Here is a 25,127-nt window from a genome sequence, read left to right as displayed (position 1 = left end):
ATTTCGCTCCGTCCCCCACCACCTCGCTCAGAGACGTTCAAAAACGCTCGGAAAATGCCAGCTCCAAACGCCAGCTCCGAACGGTACTCCCAGCTCCAGCTTCAGCCGGCCGTTCTCCTACTCCCATCCGGCTATCCGACCACCCTGGTGCACCAACCTGGATCCAGGACGAAGCCAGGGGTGGTCGCCAAAAAACTCCCCGGCCCTCGAGGTGGAAACAGGACCGGCAGCATCCCTACTTCTCAAAAAGCCCCCGCGATCCTGCGGAGCTTAGAGGCAAGCCGCCATTACCCCAGAAGCTCCTCCCTCCAAGCTCCTCCCTCCATCTAACGTGTTATTCCTTAGAAAGAGTTAAACCTACTTTAGATTTAAGATTATTATTTATTTTAGGAAATTTGTATTGCCACCTATTCCCAAATGGCGACTCAAAGCGGCTTACAGGAATATAAAAACCTCATATATAAAACTAAGAGAATAATCACATAAATTTATAATATAATAACACCTCACCACCCATTAATGTTACCGTGTTGGTGATTATTGTTGTTTTACTTTTTTTCTTATTTCATTTTTAAATGTTATGGTGAAGTATCTGCTACCACTAAATACAAAATGGGAACCATTGGGCCTGCTACAGAGCTTCGATTAATGTGGATGGAAAATACATTTACATTTATATTTGAATATGAATAATCCTACATCATGTGCAAAAAACTATAACCAAAGTATAATAAAAATTTCACTTCTTTCAACTGTTGCAATATAGTTTGTCAAAAACTGTTAGAAGGAAAGCATCTCTATAAAAATGCATTCTTGTCAAACACATTCTATTATGAAACCTTCATGTTTGTAAAAATACACATCAAGGTATAAACAAACCTTCAAGCCAAATTTTAGCAACAGAGTTTGATAGCTACAACTTGACAGATTTATAAAAATGATAAATTAATAGAAATTGAAGTTTGACATTTGCCGATCTACCTGTTGAGGGAATCTTAGCTGTTGGCTAGAAACAGGTTTTTTTCCATTAGCACAATCTTCCAATTTTGCCAGTGAATGCAAACCAATTTTTCCCCACTTTCAATTACTATTTCTTCTTTATTACATATTGTCAGACAAGTTTTCCTAGCAGCTTTTGAGAAGCAGCTGTTGTCCCCAATTCATGTCTGAGCTTGGTGCTAAGCAATGTTCACTCTAATTTTTTTTCAGTGTGGGCGGAAAAGTATAGTATTTGAGCGGCACATTTTCATGCCTGAGCACCTGAATTTTTTTCACAGATGTCACCCAAGACAACAACAAAATCAGTGTTATTTGAAACGCAAAGTTATATTTATTCAAGGTACCCCCTTAATTAAAGGTGTTATAGCAGTATCACTTACTGCAAGTCTGCAATATTAAAATGCTTGTATATGGTAATGTACACTATTATTCACTGAAAGTCTGTCTCATCTTACAGTTTCATTTCATTTTCATTTCATTTATTAAATTTATAGACCGCCCCCTCTCCCCGAGGGGACTCGGGGCGGTGTACAGACAAAAGCTAAAACCGTATATACAATAACAATATTAAATACCCCTTATTAAAAACAAATTAAATATAGGGTCTGTACAGTGATAATAAAAATTAAAACAGGTTAAAAGGACAACCCCTTAAAATTTAAAATGCCGGCCAGTAGGATTGAAAATTAAAACTACGATTGGGCCAGGCCAGCTAATTGGAACAGGTGGGTCTTGAGTTTCTTGCGGAAGGAGCGGAGATCGGTAGTAGTTCTGATGTCGGGTGGGAGGTCATTCCAGAGGGTCGGGCCCATCACAGAGAAGGCCCTACTCCTGGGCGCCGCCCGCTGGCATTGCCTAGTGGACGGCACCCGGAGGAGTCCCTCCCTGTGAGAGCGAATTGGTCGCAGGGATGTATGGGGTAGGATGCGATCCTGCAGGTAGCTAGGTCCTGTGCCATGGAGCGCTTTAAAGGTGATAATCAACACCTTGAAACGCACCCAAAAAGCCACAGGTAGCCAGTGCAGCTCGCGCAGGAGAGGTGTTATATGGGAGTACCTAGTACATCCCATGATTACCCGTGCGGCCGCATTCTGGACCAGCAGCAGCCTTCGGGTGCATCTCAAGGGGAGCCCCATGTAGAGAACATTGCAATAGTCCAGGCGGGACGCCACAAGCACATGGGTGACTGTGTGAAGGGTGTCCCGGTCCAATCGGGGGCGCAATTGGCGCACCAGGCGAACCTGGTGGAACGCCCCCCTTGCCACGGCTGTCACATGGTCGTCCATTGACAGTCGAGCATCCAGGAGGACGCCCAAATTGCCAGTTGTTCGCCCCCGATGGCCAGTGATGGAACCCACTGGTTGAACCGGGGCGCCGGTATTGACAGCCACTCCGTCTTGGAGGGGTTGAGTTTGAGTCTGTTGCTTCCCATCCAGACCCGTACGGCCTCCAGGCACTGGGACATCACTTCGACGGCCTCGTTGGGGTGGTTCGGGGTGGAGATGTACAGCTGAGTATCATCAGCGTACAGATGGTACTCAACCCCAAAACCACGAATGATCTCACCCAGCAGCTTCATGTACGTGTTGAATAGGAGAGGCGAGAGGACCGACCCCTGTGGCACCCCACAAGTGAGTGGCCTCAGGGTCGACCTCTGCTCCCCTGCCAGCACGCATTGCGTCCGGCCAGAGAGGTAGGAGGAGAACCACCGTAAGATGGTGACCCTCACCACCAGCCCGTCCAGACGACGCAATAGGATGCCATGGTCGATGGTATCAAAAGCCGCTGAGAGATCTAATAGGACCAGGATGGAGGAGCAACCCCCGTCCTTGGCCCTCCAGAGATCATCCACCAACGCGACCAAGGCTGTCTCCGTGCTGTGACCAGGCCGGAAACCGGACTGGCGCGGGTCTAGATAATCAATTTCCTCCAAGTGGCGTGGGAACTGTTGTGCCACCACACTCTCTACAACCTTTGCCAAAAAGCAAAGGTTGGAGACAGGACGATAGTTGGTTAGCATAGCTGGATCCAGGGAAGGCTTCTTGAGTAGGGGCCTCACCACCGCCTCTTTCAAGGCGGCCGGCAAGGACCCCTCTCTCAAAAAAGCGTTGACTAACTCCTGGAGCCAGCCTCGTGTAACCTCCCAGGATGCCAGTATAAGCCGGGAGGGACACGGGTCCAGTAAATATGTAGTGGCTCGCAGTCGCCCACGCAACCTGTCCATATCATCGGCAGCAACAGAGTCAAACTCCTCCCAGAACGGTCCCTCAAGACTCGCCTCCGACGTCCCCCCTGGACTACTGGGGGGGACCCACTCGCTACGGATTTGAGCGATTTTGTCCTGCAGATATTCCCCAAATTCCTCTGCTCTACCCTGCAAGGGGGCTTCCCGAGGCCTCTGCGAAAGGAGGGAGCGGGTCACCCGAAACAGGGCGGCAGGGCGGTTATCTGCGGACGCAATAAGAGTGGCACAATATTGACGCTTGGCCACTCTTAATGCCACAAGGTAGGTCCGTAAATAGGCTCTTACCTGTGTTCGGTCAGATTCGGAGTGTGAAGATCTCCATTTGCTCTCTAGGCATCTCTTGCGGCGCTTCATCACCCTTAGCTCCTCGGTAAACCAAGGGGCCATGGTGGCTCGCTGCCGCAGGAGAGGCCGTAAAGGCGCAACCCGGTCCAAGGCCCCGGCAGCCGCATTGTTCCACGCGGCCACCAGGTCCTCCATCCGGGAGCGGGTCAGGGCTACAGGAAATGGCCCAAGCTCCATCAGGCGCCTGGGGCGGAACCATCTAGGACCTTTTGGTTCCACCTCCCTGTGATGGGGGGTAGCGCCTGGGAAGTCAAGCCGGAGAAGTGAGTGATCTGACCATGAGAGGGGTGTAATAGCTAAATCCCCTATTCCCAGATCACTCTTCCACTGGCCAGAGACAAAAATAAGGTCCAGTGTGTGGCCTCCCTCGTGTGTGGGGCCCTGAATTATTTGGGTCAGGTCCATGGCTGTCATGGAAGCCATGAACTCCCGAGCCGCCTCGGATGACTCGCCTATCTACGGCAGGTTGAAATCCCCCATAACCAATAGCTTGGGGGTCTCAACCGCCATCTCTGCAATCATCTCGAGGAGCTCAGGCAGGGCTGCTGATGCATAGCGAGGAGCCAAGTATACAATCAGCAAGCCCAACTGTCTCCCTGGGCCCCACTTCATGCCTAGAGACTCACACCCGGATATCTGTGGCACAGTGAACTCTCTCGGCTCCAGATCCTCCCATATAATCACCGCTACCCCGCCACCCCTACCCAGGGCCCGCAGCTGATGGAAAGCATGGTATCCTGGTGGGCATATTTCCACAAGGGGTAAACCCCCCTCGTGGCCCAACCAGGTCTCCGTTATCCCTGCAAGGTCCGGCACCCCCTCCGAGATCAAATCATTAATGAGGGGGGCCTTATTGACAACGGACCTCGTGTTGCACAACATCAGCCTCAGGCCCTGGCTCTGTAGCTCCTGGCCACCTAGGGTGCGGGGGTTGGTACAAATGACCGGGCGTGTCCAACGGCCACAGTCTCCCAACTGACTGAAGAGTCTTCATCTATCCTTGCACCCACCCTTCCCTACGATCGTTGAAATCAAAAGACCCTCCGATGGAACAGTATTCTCCCTCCCCTCCCCAGCTCCGCTCACTTCCCTCCCGACCACACCTGTTCGCCTGGCACTAACCCCTCCCTTGGCCGGGCTAACCCTCCCCCCCACCCTGGAACCCACTAAAACATTTAAAAAACATTTAACTAAAAAGCCCCTAAGTCTCCGCTTCCTCCACCTCTCGAGATTAATAAATCCGTCATCAAGGTGGGCCCTCGAGAGGGCAGAGGGCCACACCTGCGAGAGGGGGGACTCCCGCAGTAAAATCAGGTCTGACCTCAGATACATGGTATTGTTAAAAATTCAGCAGGGCCTAAGATCTGTGCTGAAGATGTTCTGGCATGTATGCCATTAGTCCAGTGTAGTTTAAAAGGCCAGGGCTCCAATGCGGGAGGAGGTTGTCAAGAGTCAGTAGACCACAGTCCTAGATGGGGGGGGGGATGGTAGGCTGGTCAGATAGTCAAACGTCTGTCTTTCTTTAACAACCATTCCGAGTACACTTTGTCAAGATCAATCTGTGCTGCTGAAGTCTGGTAAGATCGGATTCGCATCAGCATATCCAAGTGCTCAGTTTGCAGCCGATTGCGAGCTTTGGTCTTGATGGCATTCATCAGGCTGAAACCTCGCTCACAATCAGTGCTTGATGCTTGGAATGTTGCGCAGATGTCCAGCAGACGTGACAGCAATCCAAACTGTTGCTCTCTTAGTACAAACTGAACTACATCATCAAATGAGTGCATTAATCCAGACTTGAATTTCTCCGACACCAGAAATCTGAAGTCACGATATTGTGACTGTACAGCTGATGTGATGCTGACTTCATCCAAATCCTCAAAGAAATGCTGGTATTTTCCAACCAGAGTTGCAATCTCAGTTTCCCCAAAATTAAAAGAATTCACATTCGACAGAGCAGCAGTTTCGAATATATTCCAATCTGTCAGCTCGTTGTCTGGAAAACGACTGTCAAGATGCAAGCACACACGTTCAATGAATCTGAGTATAGGAGCTGTGTCAATGTCTGGGTTGCTCTGCATGTATTCGTGAGCTTCGTCATTCCAGTAAACCGTTTCACCTAAATACTGCAGGCGAAGCTTGGTTATTCTGGCCTTCACAAACTGAACGGCTTCGATTGGTGTCAGGTTGCTTCTTTGCAACAGCTTGTTCAACTCGGCTAATTCGCGAACAACGTCGTCAAACACGATCAATGCAGCACAAATCTGTGGATTTGTAAACTTTCTGTAACAATATTTACAGACTGGGTCACTGTGTTTCTGCTTGCTCTTTACAGTACTCAACCAAAACTGTAATGTTTCTCATCAATGCTCGCAATGCAAAATGTCTGGAAAGCCATCGTACTTCATTCAACGGTCTGAAAGCTACCGATTCACACTCAAGAACTTCTGCTAGTTCTGCAAATGCCGTTTTCTTCACAGAAGAGCGGCAGAACAGAGTGTAGACAGTTCGTAGTAAAGTCTCGATGTCCTTCATCAGTGAAACGTGCTTACACGCATCATCAATCCCTAGGTCTTCTCGATGTGCCACACAGTGCTGTTCAAGCAAATGGGATACATCTCGACGAAGCTGAGCAGCCGCACCGTTATTCTTACCCAGCATCACAGACGCACCATCTGACGTAAACATGACCATCTTTTGAATGTTGATGTTGTTTGTAGCATAGAACTCTTTTATGGCTGCTGTGATTGCTGTGCTGTCGCACGTTGACAACTGTAAAATTCCTGCAAACACGGTCTTATCAATTGCGGCATTAGACGGGCGGAATTTCGCATACAAAATCAACATTTTGGTGACTGATACATTGGTGCTTTCATCAGCAATAAGAGTATGAAAACTGGCATTACATAGATCATGCATGACTTCTTTCTGAACAACTGCATTGATGCACTCCACAAACTCAAAGCCATAATTCTTGCTGCGCTAGCTCTCCGGAATGGACACATACTTGCCTATGTGGTCATGTATGGCTGTGACTGATAATATTGACACATTCATGTTTATGGCCAGCAACACATTATCGATCAAAACTTTGACTTCATCGGCACTGGCATTTCTGCGCAGTGAAACTTCTTTTCTGTTTGCTCTCTCTTCTGCACTTTCAGTCAGTAGCCTTGGCAGCCCTCCAGATTTCTGGCCTCGTAGTTTAATGACTGAATCCAGGTGACTCTTCTGATTGATATGACACTTCAAATAATCAATTTTCTAATCATTCCACCGTTTTCCAGTGGTGAATGCGCCGCCTGTACAAGCTTCTTGGCATATCTGGCAAACAATGTCGTCACTTATTTTCACGATACGTGAAGATGTCACCCAGTTTTGTTAATTGTTTTTTAGATGAAGTTGGCAGTTCAGTCTCTACTAACTCTCCCAACCATTCTTGTTCAAACTTCAAGCTGCACTTTTTCTTTGTAACAAAGTTTACTCCAGCTTTACGTTTCGACATCCACGCTGACTGATGTACCTATAGGGTTATTACAATTATCTTTTCAAATTCATTTTGGATTAAATAAAAAACAGCTTTGAAATGAATATATAAATTGCACTTAATACCAGTAATATTAAAATAGTAAATGTTTGATATATTTCATTTTAGTGAATTTCACTTGATATACTTCATTTTAATGAGTTCACATTCAATTGCAAAAGCTGTCTATACACTGTATGCTTCTGTGAATGTATTATATGCAATTAGCTATTTTAAATGAGTAAAATTATTAAAATCCCCATTCATAAAGTCTCATTCACATCTAAGAGTTTTCTTCCATCATTAATTTGTAAACTCAAGGATTTATTGCCTGGATGTTCAACAATGCTTGCTGATTGTTTAAAAATTTGTGGGAATTTGTTCCTCTCTATACAGGTGGTTTCAGTAACCTACTACTACTGCAAAACTAATGGCAATACATTAAATTTTATTATTTTTAATATGAAAAAATAATTTGACTCATAAAATCTTATTGTTTTTCATGATTGCTCACACAGAAGTTGCTTGCTATTGGAAAAAGTAATGAATAGCTAAACAGAATAGGAAATTGCATTATCCAAAACTCTAAAAAAAATGAAGTGAAAAATATTTTAACAACACTTTTTTCAAATCTTACTCCTCCTACAACCCAGTGAACTGTGTGGATGACTTTAAAGTACTTATATTGTAGTTAAGATTTTAATTCTAAAAAATTTCTAAACTCCATACTACTTGCAAATTAAATAGATTGTTAAAATGGCTCTACCATAACAAATAAGAGAAAAAAACACCTTCCTTTTATTTATAAAGTAGTGATTTTAATTTGCTCCAAATGATTTAACATTACAATGTGGGTGGGACTGGAATTTTTATTACTCAGCAATGTGGTCACAAAGCATGATGTCATGTCATGTGACCGGGCTCTCTCTCACCTCTTTCCGACTCAAGGGCATCAATCATATTAGCCCAGGGATCTGCAAAATTGGCTCTTAAGACTGGTGGACTTCAACTCCCAGAATTCTGAGAGTTGAAGTCCACCAGTCTTAAAACAGCCAACTTTGCAGACCCCTGTGTTAGCCCAAAGCCTGGCGCTGGGCGGGCCTTGCTCCCCCATTGGTGGAGCCCCAAGAAGCGAGGAGGGAGAAAAAGAGATGCAGGCCAAGGAGCTTCTCCCCCCCCCCGGCCCGCAAAAATCTTATCAGGAAGCCAGGCAGTAGCAAATTAGCTGATCACGCGGCACGCGCGGAAAGCGAGGTCTAACCGGGTGGGGCAGTGAAACTCCAGGGCTCTCTGACCTAATTCCCCATGAGAACTGTTGCCTCTGAAGTGATATTTTGCTCCAATATTTTGAATCTTTAAGCGCCCCTTTCCCTTTTTTCTTTTCAACCCACAATGATTAGTGAGGATCCTGAAGTCGGGCGGGGCTGAGAAGCGAGGAGGCAGAAAAAGAGACGGAGGCCAAGGAGCTTCCCCCCCGCCCCCTCCCAGCAAAAATCTAACCGGGGAGCCGGGCGGGCAGTAGCAAATTAGCCGATCACACCGCGTGGGCAGTAGCAAATTTACCGATCACACGGCGTGATCAACTAATTTGCTACTGTCCTCCCGGCTCCCCGGTTAGATTTTTGCTGGGAGGGGGCGGGGGGGGGAAGCTCCTTGGCCTCCGTCTCTTTTTCTGTCTCCTCGCTTCTCATCCCCGCCTGACTGCAGGATCCTCCCTAATCATTTTGGGTCAAAAAGAAAAAAGGGAAAGGGGTGCTTGTTTTGAAGTGCCCCTTTCCCTTTTTTATTTTTGACCTACACTGATTAAGGAGAATCCTGAAGTCAGGCGGCAATGTACTGCGTTTAGCTGGAGCTGGCTGGAGAGTGTTTCGATTGTGATGTGATTCCCTACCCACTCTGTAGTCCGTGTGTCCACAGCAAATACGTGACGCTGCATGGCAGTTAGAAATTACTGCGCGGCGTATTCCAGGTATGTGCGCGGCCGCGCAGGCACGCACCTTAGAGGGAACAGTGGTGCTAAGGCCCATGAAGGACGTCAGACATGAAGTAGAGGTTTTGGTCTCCTTTTTATTGGAATACTCCAAGAATGGCCAAAATGCCAAGAACCCCAAACCATAGAGTTAGGAAAGTTTTATACAGTTTGACTAAAGGAGAAGGTGGGATATATGAGAAATATCTAATGAACATTTTAGTAATGACCTAACAATTCTATCGGTCTCTAGCTGTCCCTATTGCTAAGCTTTAGCTAATAATGCTTCAGGAATTATCTAATATATATTCTATTTACCCCAGACCATCTTTATTTCTAACATTCAGCTGAGGTCTGTAAAATGCCTACCTGGGTAGAATAGAATATATCTTTATTACGGTCATAGACCAGCAATAAACACCACTTTTTACAATATATTTTAAAAAATAGTGCTGACATTAACAGTGGATAATAACATCCCTGTTAAGAAAATACATGTTCTCAAACTGTTATGGTCACTCCCTAGTTTATGTGGGTGAAAAGCCGATAAGTGAGTTCCAAAAATAGTTAGAGATATCTCCCAAAAATTGGTACAAGTTGACAGCTATAATTCTGTAACCAATTTTTTTCTTGTCGACATTGCAGCAACACAGAATTTTGCCACTGCATGCGTGGTAGACGGGTTTGAGTCCTGAAGGAGAAAGCCTACATAAAAATTGTCTGCCCTCCCTGGCAATCTCTCTAGTAAGGGGAGAATATATGGTGACCTATGAACTCTGTATAACTCACAGTACATGCCTAACTCTTACTTTTGCACAGATATTTCACTTTCTTAAGAGTGCAACTTTCTTGACACTTCCCCTAGCTCTACCCAGTACCCTGTTAGTATCCAATCCAAGATTATTTTTGCTACATTGAAGTTTGGCTTGTTTCCCCCCCCCCAAACTTTAGGATGATTTTGTATACTAACGGTTGGAGATCTATACTAGAGTTTCTTCCAGGTTATGTCTTTCTTGAGCTTTTCCGCATTACATTGAGTTTTTCAGATGAAATCGGTTTGGTTTTGTACAGGTGTCACTTATGGTGATGGAAGAAAGTGTTTTAAAATGAACATATTGTTGGCCTTATAAAATTCATTCAAAAGCTTCCTTTCTGTTGCCAAGCCATATTGTCCAGCCACAATTGCTGATTGCTGCGTCGTGAGGCACCCCCCCCCCAGGAGCTCTGCATTGTGCTTTAAAGTGGCCGGGTTTCCCGCAGTTAAAGCAATTTCTGGTGGGACGGGGGGAAGAAGAAGTGGGAAATGGTGACGGTGGCTGTATTGCAGCAGCCAGTGCCTCCATTTTATGACTTGTGGTGCTGACAATGCGACAAGCCTGCATGAAGTCAGCAAGGGTGATTCCCGGCTTGTTCGCAACGGGCTGCAAAACCTTCTGGCAGTCTGCATTAGCATTTTCATAAGCCAATTTAAGAAGAAGCTCCTTGCGAGCCTCTTCATTGTCAATTTGGCGTTCAACCGCTAAATGAAGGCGGCTGAGAAACTCTGAATAACTTTCTGCAGGACCCTGGACAATTTTTGAAAAGGTTTGGGTATGTTTTGCAATGGAGTCATCAACCTTCCGCACAGCAGCCATAGCGGCTTGAAAAATAATAGGAAAAGCAGCGCGATCAGTTTAAGTTTAGGCTGTAATGGTGCTAAGTGTGCCAGTGCCTAGGAGGTGATCCATAGTAACATTAGCTGGGAGTCCTCCCTGGACAGAAACGGTAATCTGTTTTTGATATTCTGACCACCAAACAACATACTGAGCGGGCGTAAGAATCATATTAAACAGCATTTGCCAATCAGCCAGCAACATTTCCCCTGCAGATTGAGCAAGCGAGCAAAGCAAACCGTGAGCATAGCGAGATTGCAAGCCATAAGTAGAAACAGCAACTTTAACGTCTTTTATCACTTTCATACTAAGAGAAGTATAATCAGGGACAGCAGCAGCTCCAGCAGCCGCACTTTGAGGCCTCCATTTCATGTATATCAAGGTCCCCCTGTGCCCGAGCTGTTAGCACAGCACGAATCAAAGATCCGCCCGCCGGTCGATTAGGAGCAGTGGGGGGGCAGGGACAGGGGGGGCAGGAAGGCATGGCATCATCTAATTTTTTTGCTGTTTTGTCTGGCTGCCCTTCGGTGGAAGTTTTTACAACTGAGTCATACGGAGGCGGCACCACCTCCGGGGCATTTTGATTTCCAAATGTATAGTGAATCATTAGGCATTCCATAATCATCCACCAGGTGGTTAAAATTTGAATGGGTGCCCTCGGCGGACTGTGGAAATATTCTCCCAATTTTGTCCATGTAGAGACTTTTAAGGAGCCCTTTTCGGGATAAGAAGGGCATTTTTCCCAAATATATAATAGTAAATTAACTAATTCCTTCTTTTTTAATCGGGGAAGAGTTTTACCCCTGTGAGAAGCTATTTTTATAGAAGATTCGGTTAATTCCCTCAGTTCTTGCAAATGTTCAACTTGCGGCTGAGTGAATTTTCCGCCCATACTCACGGAGTAACCACGTCGTGTTTCAGACAGGTCGAATGCGCAGCCTCTTCCAGGCGGGTAAGCGTGGGCGGTCCGAGACGTATTCCACGAAATCACGTCGAGGTCACCAGTTGTGGAAAACCGGGGCTGAATCTTCCCTGTTAGGCCAGAGGCCTTCTCCGGGGGCTGATTTCATGAGATGGAGAGTGAAGACACCACACAGGATTCCCAGGGATGAAGCCGCGCCCAGAGTTGCCTCTGGGGATCTCTTTTATTGGTAAACAAGGAAGGGCGGAGTAAGGGGTACATACTACAATTACACATAGGTTTAACACTACCATATTTGGTCATACTTCCTGTACAAGCATTCTATTGGTTCCTGGTGTCATGTTTCCATTGGCTGCTCATCCTGGCATTGTGGTGATGAGATCCTTTTGTCTCCTTTGTTCTTCCTCCTAGTGTGGTTCAGCCTCCTTCCAGAGGCCTACACGTAGTGGAAAATTACCAGAGATAGTTCTTCTGAGCACATGTTTTTTGTTTAGCCCTTAATGGTGTTTCAGGTACTACTGCAACATCAATGATGCATGAAAAGGTTCTAAACCATATTTATTATACTCCAGGATATGTAGGGAGTTATGGAGGAGTAAATACCCTTTTTCAGGAAGCTAGAAAACATGATAAAAACCTGACCATGAAGCAAGTCAAGATGTGGCTGTCAGGGCAAGATGCTTATATGCTTCATAAGCCTGCAAGAATTAATTTTCCTAGAAATAAAACAGTAGTGTCTGGCTTAGATCATCAATGGCAGGCCAATCTCATAGATGTCTCCAAAATTTCTAAAGAGAACCATGGAAAAAATACATCTTAGCAGTTATCGATGTGTTATCTAAATATGCCTGGGCCTCCCCTTTATCTGATAAATCAGGGAGTGACATTACATCCGCCTTCCAGAATATCTTTGAAACAGTATGTGCACCCTGAAAAATAGAGACAGATGCTGGTAAAGAGTCCTTGAATACACCACTGAAGAAACTTTTAACACGTTATAGCATTCATCATTTTGTCACCCATAGTGAAACAAAAGCAGGAGTTATAGAGAGGTTTAATAGAACCCTAAAAAACAAACTGGAGATATTTCACAGCTAGAAATACCCATCGGTATGTGGACATTTTGGAAGACACTCTTCAGCGGTACAATAGCACTTACCATTGTAGCATCGGGACTGCTCCTAAAAATGTAAATTTGTCTAACGAAAGGGATGTGTGGCTGAGACTTTATGGGGTAAGTTTAAAAAGTAAAAGAAAGGAAAAATGTCTTAAGGTGGGGGATCATGTCAGGGTATCTAGACTGAAGGGAAAGTTTGAAAAGGGCTATCAGCAAACCTATACGGATGAGATATTCATCGTCAAAGAACTGGGGACAAAGGGGGAAAGAGTGGTGTATAGATTAAATGATTACACAGGTAACCCTGTAGAGGGAGCTTTTTACTTTGAGGAGCTCCAAAAGGTTCCTGCTGACCAACAGCGTATATACAGAATAGAGAAAATTATCCAAAAAAGAGGGCAGGGGAGACGCAGAGAATTTCTAGTCAAATGGAATGGCTGGCCAGAGAAGTTCAACAGTTGGGTTAAGGCTACTGAAGTACAACATCTTTGAAATGTCAGATTTTTACATCACCCTCCCCAGCAATGCATCAGCAGCAATTTTTCCCCAAAACAAAAATTCTAATTTTACTATTCAATTAGCGAGATCGTTGGATCTTCCAGGGTCATGGGAAGTAGGGCTAGCAGAGATACAGTATCCGCATAGTTGGCACACGTTAACTTCTCCTGGATATTTTGAAATTGCTAACAAGAGAAAGAAATGACATTTTTCTTTGAGAAATGGGTACTATAATAGCATCCGACATCTGTTAGAAAATATGAACATGCTTATATCAAATGCCAAGGATGGCCCTAAGACAACCCTACATTATGATTCAGTGGGTCAAAAAATTAATCTTAAAGGAGATGAACCTCATACCATTCTAGTTAGCGGAGCATTTGGACATCTATTAGGTATGTTCCCTGGATTCAGCACCTTATTTGTTTACACAGACATTGTAGAGCTCCAGATAGTAGGTGACTTCTATATGCCATTACTATGCTGTGTACCTGTGCTGGGGCAAGACAATGATTTCATAACTATGACCTATGACTCTCCACATTATGTGCCAGTCAGCAAACATCACATCGATACCGTTACTGTAAAAATCAAAACCGACCAGGACAAAAACGTGCATTTTTATCATGGGAAGGAGATTGTCAAGCTTCATTTTAGGCCTCTGAAAAGTGAAGGATGGTTGTAAACGAGCACAGGAGACCTCAAGACTATGTGGCTTACTACCGGGCACACAAGCTGGGGGAGGCCTTCCAGGCTTCCGAGGCACCCCTATTATTTACAGGACTGGTTTAGGAGGGTTGTTCCATGGACTTTTTCGAAAAGCAATGCCTTTTTTTGAGACGAGGATTAGAAATCATAAAGCTGCATGTGAAATCTGCCAAAAACATCGCCAGAGATGTTGCAGGGCATCTTGTATCCCGTGTTGTTGAGAGCGGGCAGGATGGATCAGGGCTGGTCATAGCCAGGAAGAATTATGCATTGGGGCCGCCTATTCCATTTAAAAGGAGAAGACTTGTGAAAAAGCCCCGTCATACCAAGAGGAGACGTGCACAGAAGAGGAAACCCTGTGACAAGGAAGACATATTCTAATACATTATGTCATTTATTCATTCTGCTTCAGAGGAATGTGTTAAATCTGAACTGGATCATTTTCAACTGGCTCCTACACAGACCAGTATAAAAAGGTACCGCGATCATCCCAGGTTGAGATGTCCTGGTGTTGTTTCATTTTGTTCAGCAAAAGTTCTGCATTTTTCTTATAATGAACGCTCACATCCCTTAGGATATCATTGTCACGGTGTGAATTCCGCCCTGGAATTAATGAGTATGGATCTTGGAATATCCTTGAAGTATACTTTTGAAATAAGTAAAAATAACCCTGAGGCATAATCTAAGACAAACATTTTATTGTAAATAAAGTAAAAATACAAACTTACTAACTAATAATTACATGTTGGCAGAGAGTTCCTGTCTGCCCTGCAGATGGACAAAGGAAGAAAGTAAAGTGAAGGTATATGGAATGTATGACATGCGCAGTAAATCATTGCTGATAAGAAACAGTTCATTCTGCCGTATAACTCAGAATGTAGGCACAGCTGGCAAACCAAATAAACACAGTGACAATCATCCATAGCTGTGTCCTGTGGAGATGGATGTGGCGGCTGTTCTGGTAATGTTGGAAATGGCTGAGGTTCTCCCGGTGGATAAATGAGATTCAGTTTGTCCTTTTCAGACTCATTTTGCCTGGTCAGTCTTAGATACCTCTGCAGTACAGAATTGTAGAGCTTTATCTTGTCACCATCACTCAAATCATGCCTCTAAAGTATATTGCGCATCTCATCATCCAACCGGATAGTGGCTGTAGTCCCCATAGTAGGCGTTCTGCCCTCTTCTGCTCCATCTGATGATGCAACACTAGATACATTTTCTCGGCATGGTCCATGGTTTATCCTGCTAATAGTCTAGTCAACAGAGGAATAGCCATCCCTAGTAAGGGCCCTAAAAAACCACCCGACTGAAGTATGATCTGCTTCTTCTTTTTGAGTGAAACCTTTCTATCACTCAACTTTTTAATGACACTCTTCTTACTCTTTAGAGCCCGGAATTGTGAAGGTTTCAGAGGAAGATTTCCTTTTAGGTTGTTCAATGCTATTTCTAGCATTGCATAAGATGGCTTTTCTCTGTCTTGGTTCGGCCTTTACTAAGATTTTTAAAAGCCCCCAATTTCTACGTAACCTCTCTGACATCTTAAATGAACTAGTGCTAAGGTAACCGGGCTACAACTTTTTACTCTTTTTTTTTCATTGTGTAAACAGTAGGCCAATCAAGGGGGAAGAGTCCTTTACTTAGCCTATAGGATTCTGGAGTGGTGGCTGACAAATCTACTAATAGGTACCCATGTGGTTTGTGAGTGGATCTTGGAATACTTCAAAAAATACTTTGTGTTAGTGGGATGCATCTGCCTGGCCAGTGTGACAATTTGCATCTGATCACAGGGGCTTCTGAATAATACCAAATATTTGGAATTCAGAGCTATTGTCCTCATTTTCTTACATTGAAAAAAACAGGTTTTGTATTATGAGAATAATGCTCAGGTTTCTGTAATGAATGTACTGTGTAAAAGCCTTCTCTATTTGGTTGCTGTCACCGGCAGATGCCATGAGATCATCTATCACAGCTAGAGTTATTTGATTTGGCGGAAACAAAACATCATCTTCAAAAGAAGACGGAAGACCCAAAAAATAAACCCGAGATACATTCTAAGAAACACATTTTATTGTAAAGAAAATGAAAACAAAACCTACTAGCTAATGATTACAAATTTTTTAAAAAAGATGTGGACATGCGTAGTGAGCTTAGTGATAAGAGTCAGATCAGTCTACCGTATGTCTTAGAGTTTAAGCACAGCTGGCAAACAAACAAACAAACGCAGTGACAAGACCTTCCATAAGTTTAATATAAGGGAATTTATTAAGCAGTTCTTTGTATAGAGGTTGCCAACAGCTATAAAACCATACAATATTTTGCGGACTTTGAGACAATACCACATCACCATGTTCTAACATTTGTTTGATAAAAAAAGATTTGCCAGAATTGGACAGTCCACTTATAATACAGGAAAAAGGGTGTGCAAATTGTGCAATGTTTCCATAATCATTTAATAATAATAAATAATAATAATATATTTATTTCTTAGCCGCACCCTCTCCCGAAGGACTCGGGGCGGCGTACAACGAAACATACGAAATAAATATGTAAACAAAACAAACATATAACAAAGGTACACTAAAACATACATAAGGAGGAGGTCGATTGATAAAAACAATTAAAATACTGTATTTAAAACCCCTAGAAATTAAATATAATTAAAATACCCAGTTAAAAACCCGTCAGGAGCGATATGGTTAGATCAAAGTTGAGCCAGGCCAGCTGCTTGGAATAGGTGGGTCTTAAGCTTAATACGGAAGGAGCGGAGGTCAGAGGTCTTCCTAATATCCGGAGGGAGGTCATTCCACAGGGCTGGGCCCGCCACAGAGAAGGCTCTACTCCTAGGCGCCGCCCCACGACATTGTCTAGCGGACGGCACCTGGAGGAGCCCCTCTCTGTGCGAGCGAATTGGTTGCAGGGATGTATGGGGCAGAATACGATCCCGCAAGTAACTAGGTCCTAAGCCATGGAGCGCTTTAAAGATAGTTATCAAAACCTTGAAACGCACCCGATAGACCACAGGAAGCCAGTGCAGCTCGCGCAGGAACGGTGTCACATGGGAGTACCTAGTACTCCCCATAATTACCCGCGCGGCTGCGTTCTGGACCAACTGCAGCCTCCGGGTGCATTTCAAGGGAAGCCCCATGTAGAGAGCGTTACAGTAGTCCAAGCGAGACGTCACCAGCGCATGAGTGACTGTGCGCAAGGCATCCCGGTCCAGTAGGGGGCGCAATTGGCGCACCAGGCGAACCTGGTGGAACGCCCCCCTTGCCACGGCTGTCACATGGTCATCCATGGACAGCCGGGCATCTAGGAGGACGCCCAAATTGCGCGCCCGCTCCACGGGGGCAAGATGGATGCCCCCAATGGCCAATGATGGAATTAATTGGCTGAACCGGGGGGCTGGTACCCACAGCCACTCCGTCTTGGAAGGGTTGAGCTTGAGTCGGTTGTCATCCATCCAGATCCGTACGGCTTCCACACACCGGGACATCACTTCGATGGCCTCGTTGGGGTGGTTCGGGGTGGAAAAGTACAGCTGAGTATCATCAGCGTACAGATGGTATCCCACCCCGAAACCACGGATGATCTCACCCAGCGGCTTCATATAACCGTAAGGCAGTGTATAGTAATCCTCACTCTTTAATAACCTTTTATTATACACTACTTTTAGAGTTTTTCAGAGGACCCTCCTTTCTAGGATCCACTGTTTCTTAACCCTGACAATCCCCAACTGCTCTACCCTGATCTCTTTTTTTTCTCTCTGCGTCAGACAAACAATAATCATTTACCAAATCTTTAAAACTGTCAAAGTTAACTTTACTGCTATTACCACAATTTAACGTGATTCCCTTCACCTTTACCACCGCTTCATCGTTGGACAAAGCATAAGCATACTTTTTGGGGCTGGCTGCAACAAACTCTGTTATTGTAGTGTTCGGTTGAATTTCACTTGTCACTTGTCCTAAATAATCACCCAAAGGGGGTGTCCACCTCCCCTCTCTACTTACAAAGATGACTGAATTGGTGTCATGGTACAGACACCTATCACCCAGCCCTTCCAATAGTCTTTATAATTCCAGCCGTGCATAAGCGGTTGTAAAGCTGGCAATGAATACATTAGTGCATGTGGATTTGGTGGGGTGGTTCTTGGCTGTTTTCTACGTCATGTCTCTGTATCCACAAACTCACATGAGGAAACATCATAATAGGGTACAAAAAGATATTTGAATAAATCCTCAGGGTTTGTCACCACTGATTTGGCCAGGTGCTTTGGCCAAACTTGCCCCACAGCAAATTTAAAAAGAGTTTGGCAATCTGTCTTTTAGCAGGATTTAGTTCAATGTGGTCACGTCGTAAACGGACACCTTTCATCTTTTTGTAATCCTGAATATATTGCTCTTTATCCTGATCTGTTTTGCACCATTCAGGGTAACCACTGGCCTCCTGTTTCTGTCTGAGATGTATGTTCATATATCCTGAAAATAACTCATTTTTTTTTCCAAAAAGTTTTATTGGTTTTTTAAAACATTTATAAGGAAAAGGGTAAGTGGAATGGTTACAAATTTTGGCAGTTGCAAGTGTGGCAGACGCCCCCTCCCTCCAAACTCATAGGTTACATCTAAATATCAAACATTAATACATAATCATAAAAAATCAGCGTATTAATTCTAGAAAAGATAATTTTCAATCGGTTTATATAGTTATGATATATAGTCTAGATATAATTTCATTATTACTTTCGGTCTGTTTATAACATTGTGGTTTTCTTATTCATTTTTGTGATCTGAGCTTTCTTGGTGTTGCCCCTTCACCCCCCGCTGGCAGAGCTCCGGCCCCTCCCGTGTCCTGTGTGACCATTGTGGTATCTTCTGTTTTTTCTAGGTTCGCTTTATTTTTTTCCATAAAGGCCTGTGCCTCTATGGGTGTGTTGATTCTGATTCTTGTCTCCTCCCAGAATATCAGCATACCTTCAGGTATCAACCATCTAAACCACACCCCCTTCTGGTATAGTTTATTTGCGAATTGCGAATAGTTTTTCCTTTTCTCCCTAATTTTTTTGGGAATCTGCTTTAGAATGGTTATCTCCCTGTCATGGTATGTCAGTGTTTGCCCCCTTTGTACACCCAGAATTTCATCTCTTGTGCTTTTCCTAAGGAATTTAATATGAACCTCCCTGGGTACATTGTGTGTTCTGGCATATGCTGAATTCACTCTATAGACCAGATCTATCTCCCATTCCATCTGCTGTTTATCTTTGTGTATGTATTCAGCTAAAATATTAGTCATAATGTCCCTTATGTTTTCCCCATCTGTTTCTATTACATTTTGAAATCTAAGATAAAAGGACATTCTCTCAAACTCTGTTTTCATTTGTTGGATATCAAGTTCTTTGTTTCCCTTCTGTAAAGCCTCTACCCCCCCTCTCGCCTCCGCCACCCCACCCTCCACAAGGTCCAGTCTCTGTGAATTCTTATAAATTTGAGCTTGATTTTCTTTAATTTCATCTTTCATTTCCCTTAGCTGTTTCTTGATTTCCTCCTGGCCCTGTAGAATTTGTTGAAGCATTTGTTGTTCCGGCGGCTACGGCGACGGGCAAGGACTTTGCCCGCTCCCGCTCTTCGGTGGGCTTCCCCCGTCTTCGGGGGGGCACAGGACGCCCCAAAGAGGCGTCCTGCCGAAGGAGCGGCTCGCGGAAGGCTCTGGCACCGGCGGCGGCTGGTGGGGGCTTTTCTGCTTTGCTCCAGGCACCAGGGAGCAGTTTTGGAGGACGCGCCTGCGTCTCGCCCCATGCCGATCGGAGAATGCAAAACTGAAGGAAGCAGCGGCGGTGCGGTGAGATGCTTCCTCTCTTCATCCCCTTACTTTTGAATGGATAGACTTTTCAGTAATTTTAAAAGTTAACCTTTCGGATTCACTCTTTGAGGAGCGGCTAGAGGGGAGGGATTCCCCCCCCTTGGACAAGCGGCTTGTTAAAACTCTGCTCTCGCCCCCAGGGGAAGGAGGAGGGGGGAGAGCCAACTAACGATGCCTCACCCCAGCAAAAGTGCTTTTCATGGGACTTAGATACAGAACTTATTGATGATCTGAGAACTTTTTGAACTTTTTAAAAAAAAATTATGCCTCTGAGCCCAAAGCTGGCAGGGCAAGATGGCACACTTCCGTTGTCTTCATGAACTGTGAAACCTGACTCCACCTTTAAAATTCAGGCTTCCGGTCTTTGTCTCCGAGTCGCCCAGAGGAATCTCTTGTGGATTGTGATTTTCTGAACTCTTTGGAGAAAAAACTTTTATCTATTGCTAGAGTGACTAAAGAAACTCCCACCTGTTTGGATCCTCTGCCTTCTGGACTCGCCTGCCTGCTCTACTTCTCCAGCTGCCCAGTTTCTACACTGACTGATCTCTTTGCTTTTTAAACCATGTCTCCAAAAAGACCACCTCCTGGAAAACCTGGCTTTGCCACTTCTGCTCCAACATCTGCAACATCCAGTCCAGCCACACAGTCAAAGATAACAGAACTGATGCAACCTAAGACTACAGAGATAGACCTTCAACGAAAATAACTCATTTGATGTTCTTTCAAAATGACAGATCTCATAGATTTCAACAATTCTGTAACATTTTTCTAAGGCTACATTCAATTCAACAGTACACCATGTCCCAGTCAGAACTCTTTCCTCATCACTGTGTTTACAGAGGGATGTTTACAGTTTTTCTGTGCAGGTTGTGCACAAACTAAACATTAATTTGCCCCCTGATTTGTAAGGTAGGACTGGGAAATAGAGATTCCTTGGCGGGCACACTTTGACTAACCCAAAATATTGCTTATGTCCCCAAAGTTTTGATAGATGATTTGAGGGTGCCCAATTGGATACTCCTTTGTCTTATTCACAAAAGGGTACAAACTGGTGAAATCATAGTATAAGATTTATTCACCAGGTTTTGGTTTGTAGTACAGGCATGTAGCATTTATTCTACCACCAAAAATAGCATCTTGAGGTTTCAAAAGAGTTGGGAGCTTATTCTCAACTAGAAACTGTTTCAAAGATGTGTCATCCTCCACCATGGCCCACCATTCATGTTCCCAGATGCAGCGTACAGCATAATCCTGTGCCCTGAGGTACTCTTCTTTAATCCTAGTATGGGTGTGCAGGCTACCATATGTTGAATCAAGTAATTTATTGAAGTCTTTCAAAGTAGCAGACAGGGCATTCATGAAAAAAACAGCCGCGAAATTCAAAAGCCGTGGATGTTCCATTTATGACAGCTGAACCATCCAAAATATATTTGCCCACTTTCTTTTCACTGCCCTTCAGAGCATGTTGAATATTGGGCTTCTCAGTGTGCTCTATATGCAACAACCATTGAATCGCTGGAGCTGAATAACTTTTCTGTGTATTGTGATAATTGTCCAAAGGATCTAAAGCAATGGTATTGCTTTTCAAATGCATGAACCGGTACTACGCCATGCAGACAGATGCCAATGTGATATATTGGAAGGGGTCAATGCATTGAATCTCCTCAACAATACCCCCCTGACCCGACAGTGGTACTCACACTCAGTCATTTTCATCACCTGATCCCTAAATCAAATACAGCCCTCTCTTAATGTATCTACATCCTGTCTGCAATAGTAAGCCAGAGCCTTCTTTAGTTTAAACACAGTACCTCTATTAGCATTGTGCCATTTCAGGAATTCTTCTCTGTCCCCAGGCGTCATGGTTTCTGGGCTGTACTACTTGGTTTCAGGGAGTGGTCCTATGTAGTCTTGATTGGCCATTGTATTGAACAAGTGGGGGAAATATCTTATGCAGCCTTGAAACCCCATAGCTTTGGGTAATTTGGATAATTTAAGTGGTAAAAATGAGACGCTACCAATAAACCGAATTTTATAATCTGGAAGGGTAATACACAGAAGTTTCCCTCCTTGGCTTATAAATTGAACCCTAACCTTTTCACGGATCAGCTGCCTCAGTACTAGGTACACATCATAACCTTTGGAGCTGTGAGCGATAAAAGTACATCCTTTAAACTTATGATTATAAAGAATTTATAAATTAGGTATATGGGTGCCCGTTTCTTGGTAGCATTCAAAATAATAAATGATGTATCTTTCGCCAATTCATGGTCTGTCCAACAATTTTAGAAAGCATAAATGACCTTCCAAGCTTACAACCTTCTCAGAGCACTGCCCACACTTGACTTCTTGCACTTTTTGTGGGGGTTAAAGACATAAACCCCACATGTTTCACAATATTTTTTATTCTTACAGTCAACTTTTCCCTCCTTAGCGAGTTGTGTGTGCCTTTCAACACATTCCTTAGACCGACAAGACACTTTGCACCTACAACAGCACATCTTCTCCACCTCAACCTGCTGACATTCTTGCTTTAGGCAAACTCTGCAAATATATTGACAGCCATGACTAAATTTGTGGTGGTAGGGCATGTCGCAGAATTTACAGAAATAGCGTTCACCCAGGAAGCTCTTGATATTTTTGATGCCATTGTAACGCTTGTCATGTAATAATGTAAATACTATTTTTTCTTTCTGCGGGCGACCTGTGACAAAAAACCGCCACCCGTCCTGCATATAAAACAAGATCTGTATAGTGACCTGTAAATGTTTTTCAAAGATGTATATCTGAGAAAAGTCAATCCTGTTTTCTGTGGAAATACCCAGTCTTTTTACTTTACTTTACTTTATTTCAAATTTATAAACCGCTCCCTCTCCCCGAAGGGACTCGGGGCGGTGTACAGTCGAAATAAAAAACACCATACATACATATAGATACATATAGGTAGAGGAGGCAATATACAAACTGTACAGTAAAGTAAGATTAAGAACAACATTAAAAACAACCCCTAAAAACTACCCCAGAATTAAATTAAATAATTAAAAATAACTGCCAGGAGGATAAGAATAGAACTATAGATGGGCTAGGCCAGCTAATTGGAACAGGTGGGTCTTGAGTTTCTTACGGAAGGAGTGGAGGTCAGTAGTGATTCTAATATCGGGGGGGAGGTCATTCCAGAGGGTTGGGCCCATCACAGAGAAGGCCCTACTCCTGGGCGCCGCCTGTTGGCATTGCTTGGTGGACGGCACCCGGAGAAGTCCCTCCCTGTGAGAGCGAATTGGTCGCAGGGATGTATGGGGTAGGATGCAATCCCGCAGGTAACTAGGTCCTGTGCCATGGAGCACTTTAAAGATGGTAATCAACACCTTGAAACCCACCCGAAAAACCACAGGTAGCCAGTGCAGCTCGCGCAGGAGAGGTGTTATGTGGGAGTATCTAGTACTCCCCATGATAGCCCGCGCGGCCGCATTCTGGACCAGCTGCAGTCCTCGGGTGCATCTCAAGGGGAGCCCCATGTAGAGAGCGTTGCAGTAGTCCAGACGAGATGTCACCAGCGCATGAGTGACTGTGCGAAGGGCGTCCTGGTCCAATAAGGGGCGCAATTGGCGCACCAGGCGGACCTGGTGGAACGCCCCCCTCGCCACGGCTGCCACATGGTCATCCATCGACAACCAGGCATCTAGGAGGACGCCCAAATTGTGCGCCCGTTCCACGGGGGCCAGTTGCTCGCCCCCAATGGCCAGCGATGGAGTCTACTGGTTGAACCGGGGCGCCGGTAGCCACAGCCACTCCGTCTTGGAGGGGTTGAACTTGAGTGTGTTGTCCCCCATCCAGACCCGAACGGCTTCCAGGCACCGGGACATCATTTTGATGGCCTCGTTGGGGTGGTTCAGGGTGGAGATGTACAGCTGCGTGTCATCAACGTACAGATGGTATCCAACCCCAAACCACGAATGATCTTGCCCAGCAGCTTCATATATGTGTTGAACAGGAGGGGCGAGAGGACCAACCCGTGTGGCACCCCACAAGTGAGCGGCCTCAGGGTCAACCTCTGCTCCCCTGCCAATACGCATTGCGTCTGGTCGGAGAGGTAGGAGCAGAACCACCGCAAAACAGTGCCCCCCACGCCCACCCCCTCCAGCCGGCGCAATAGGATACCATGGTCGATGGTATCAAAAGCCGCTGAGAGGTCTAATAGGACCAGGATAGAGGAACACCCCCTATCTCTGGCCCTCCAGAGAACATCCACCAACGCGACCAAGGCCGTCTCCGTGCTGTGACCGGGCCGGAAACCGGACTGGCGCAGGTCTAGATAATCGATTTCCTCCAGGTGATGTGGGAACTGTTGTGCCACCACACTCTCTACAACCTTTGCTAAAAAGGGAAGGTTGGAGACTGGACGATAATTAGCTAGCTCCGCCGGGTCCAGAGAAGGCTTCTTGAGTAAGGGCCTCACCACCGCCTCTTTCAAGGCAGCCGGCAAGGACCCCTCACCCAATGAAGCGTTCACTAGCCCCAGGAGCCAGCCTCGTGTGACCTCCCAGGATGCCAGTACAAGCCAGGAGGGACACGGGTCCAATAAACATGTAGTGGCTCGCAGTCGCCCACGCAACCTGTCCATATTATTGGCGGCAACAGAGTCAAACTCCTCCCAGAGTGGTCCCTCAAGACTTGCTTCTGCCATCCCCCCGGTCCACTGAAGGGGACCCATTCACTCCGGATCTGAGCGATTTTGTCCTGCAGATATTCCCCAAATTCCTCCGCTCTACCCTGCAAGGGGGCTTCCCGCGGCCTCTGTAATAGGAGGGAGCGGGTCACCCAAAACAGGGCGGCAGGGCGGTTATCTGCGGACGCAATAAGAGCGGCACAATGTTGACATTTGGCCGCTCTTAATGCCACAAGGTAGGTCTGTAAATAGGCTGTTAACTGTTTTCGGTCAGATTCGGAGCGTGAGGACCTCCATCTGCTCTCTAGGCATCTCTTGTGGCGTTTCATCACCCTTAGCTCCTTGGTAAACCAAGGGGCCAGGGTGGTTCGTTGCCACAGGAGAGGCCGCAAAGGCGCAACCCGGTCCACGGCCCCGGCAGCCGCATTATTCCATGCGGTCACCAGGTCCTCCATCCGGGAGCGGGTCAGGGTTACAGGAAGTGGCCCAAGTTCCATCTGGAACCCATCCGGTTCCATCAGGCGCCTGGGGCGGAACCATCTAGGACAATCTGGTTCCGCCTCCCCGCGGTGAGGGGTAGCGCCAGGGAAGTCGAGCCGGAGAGATGAGTGATCTGACCATGACAGG

This window comes from Natrix helvetica (assembly GCF_964273705.1).
Source record: "Natrix helvetica genome assembly, chromosome: 2".
NCBI lineage: Eukaryota > Metazoa > Chordata > Lepidosauria > Squamata > Natricidae > Natrix > Natrix helvetica.
The sequence above is the reverse complement of the archived record's forward strand: the minus strand, read 5'-3'. Positions refer to the sequence as shown.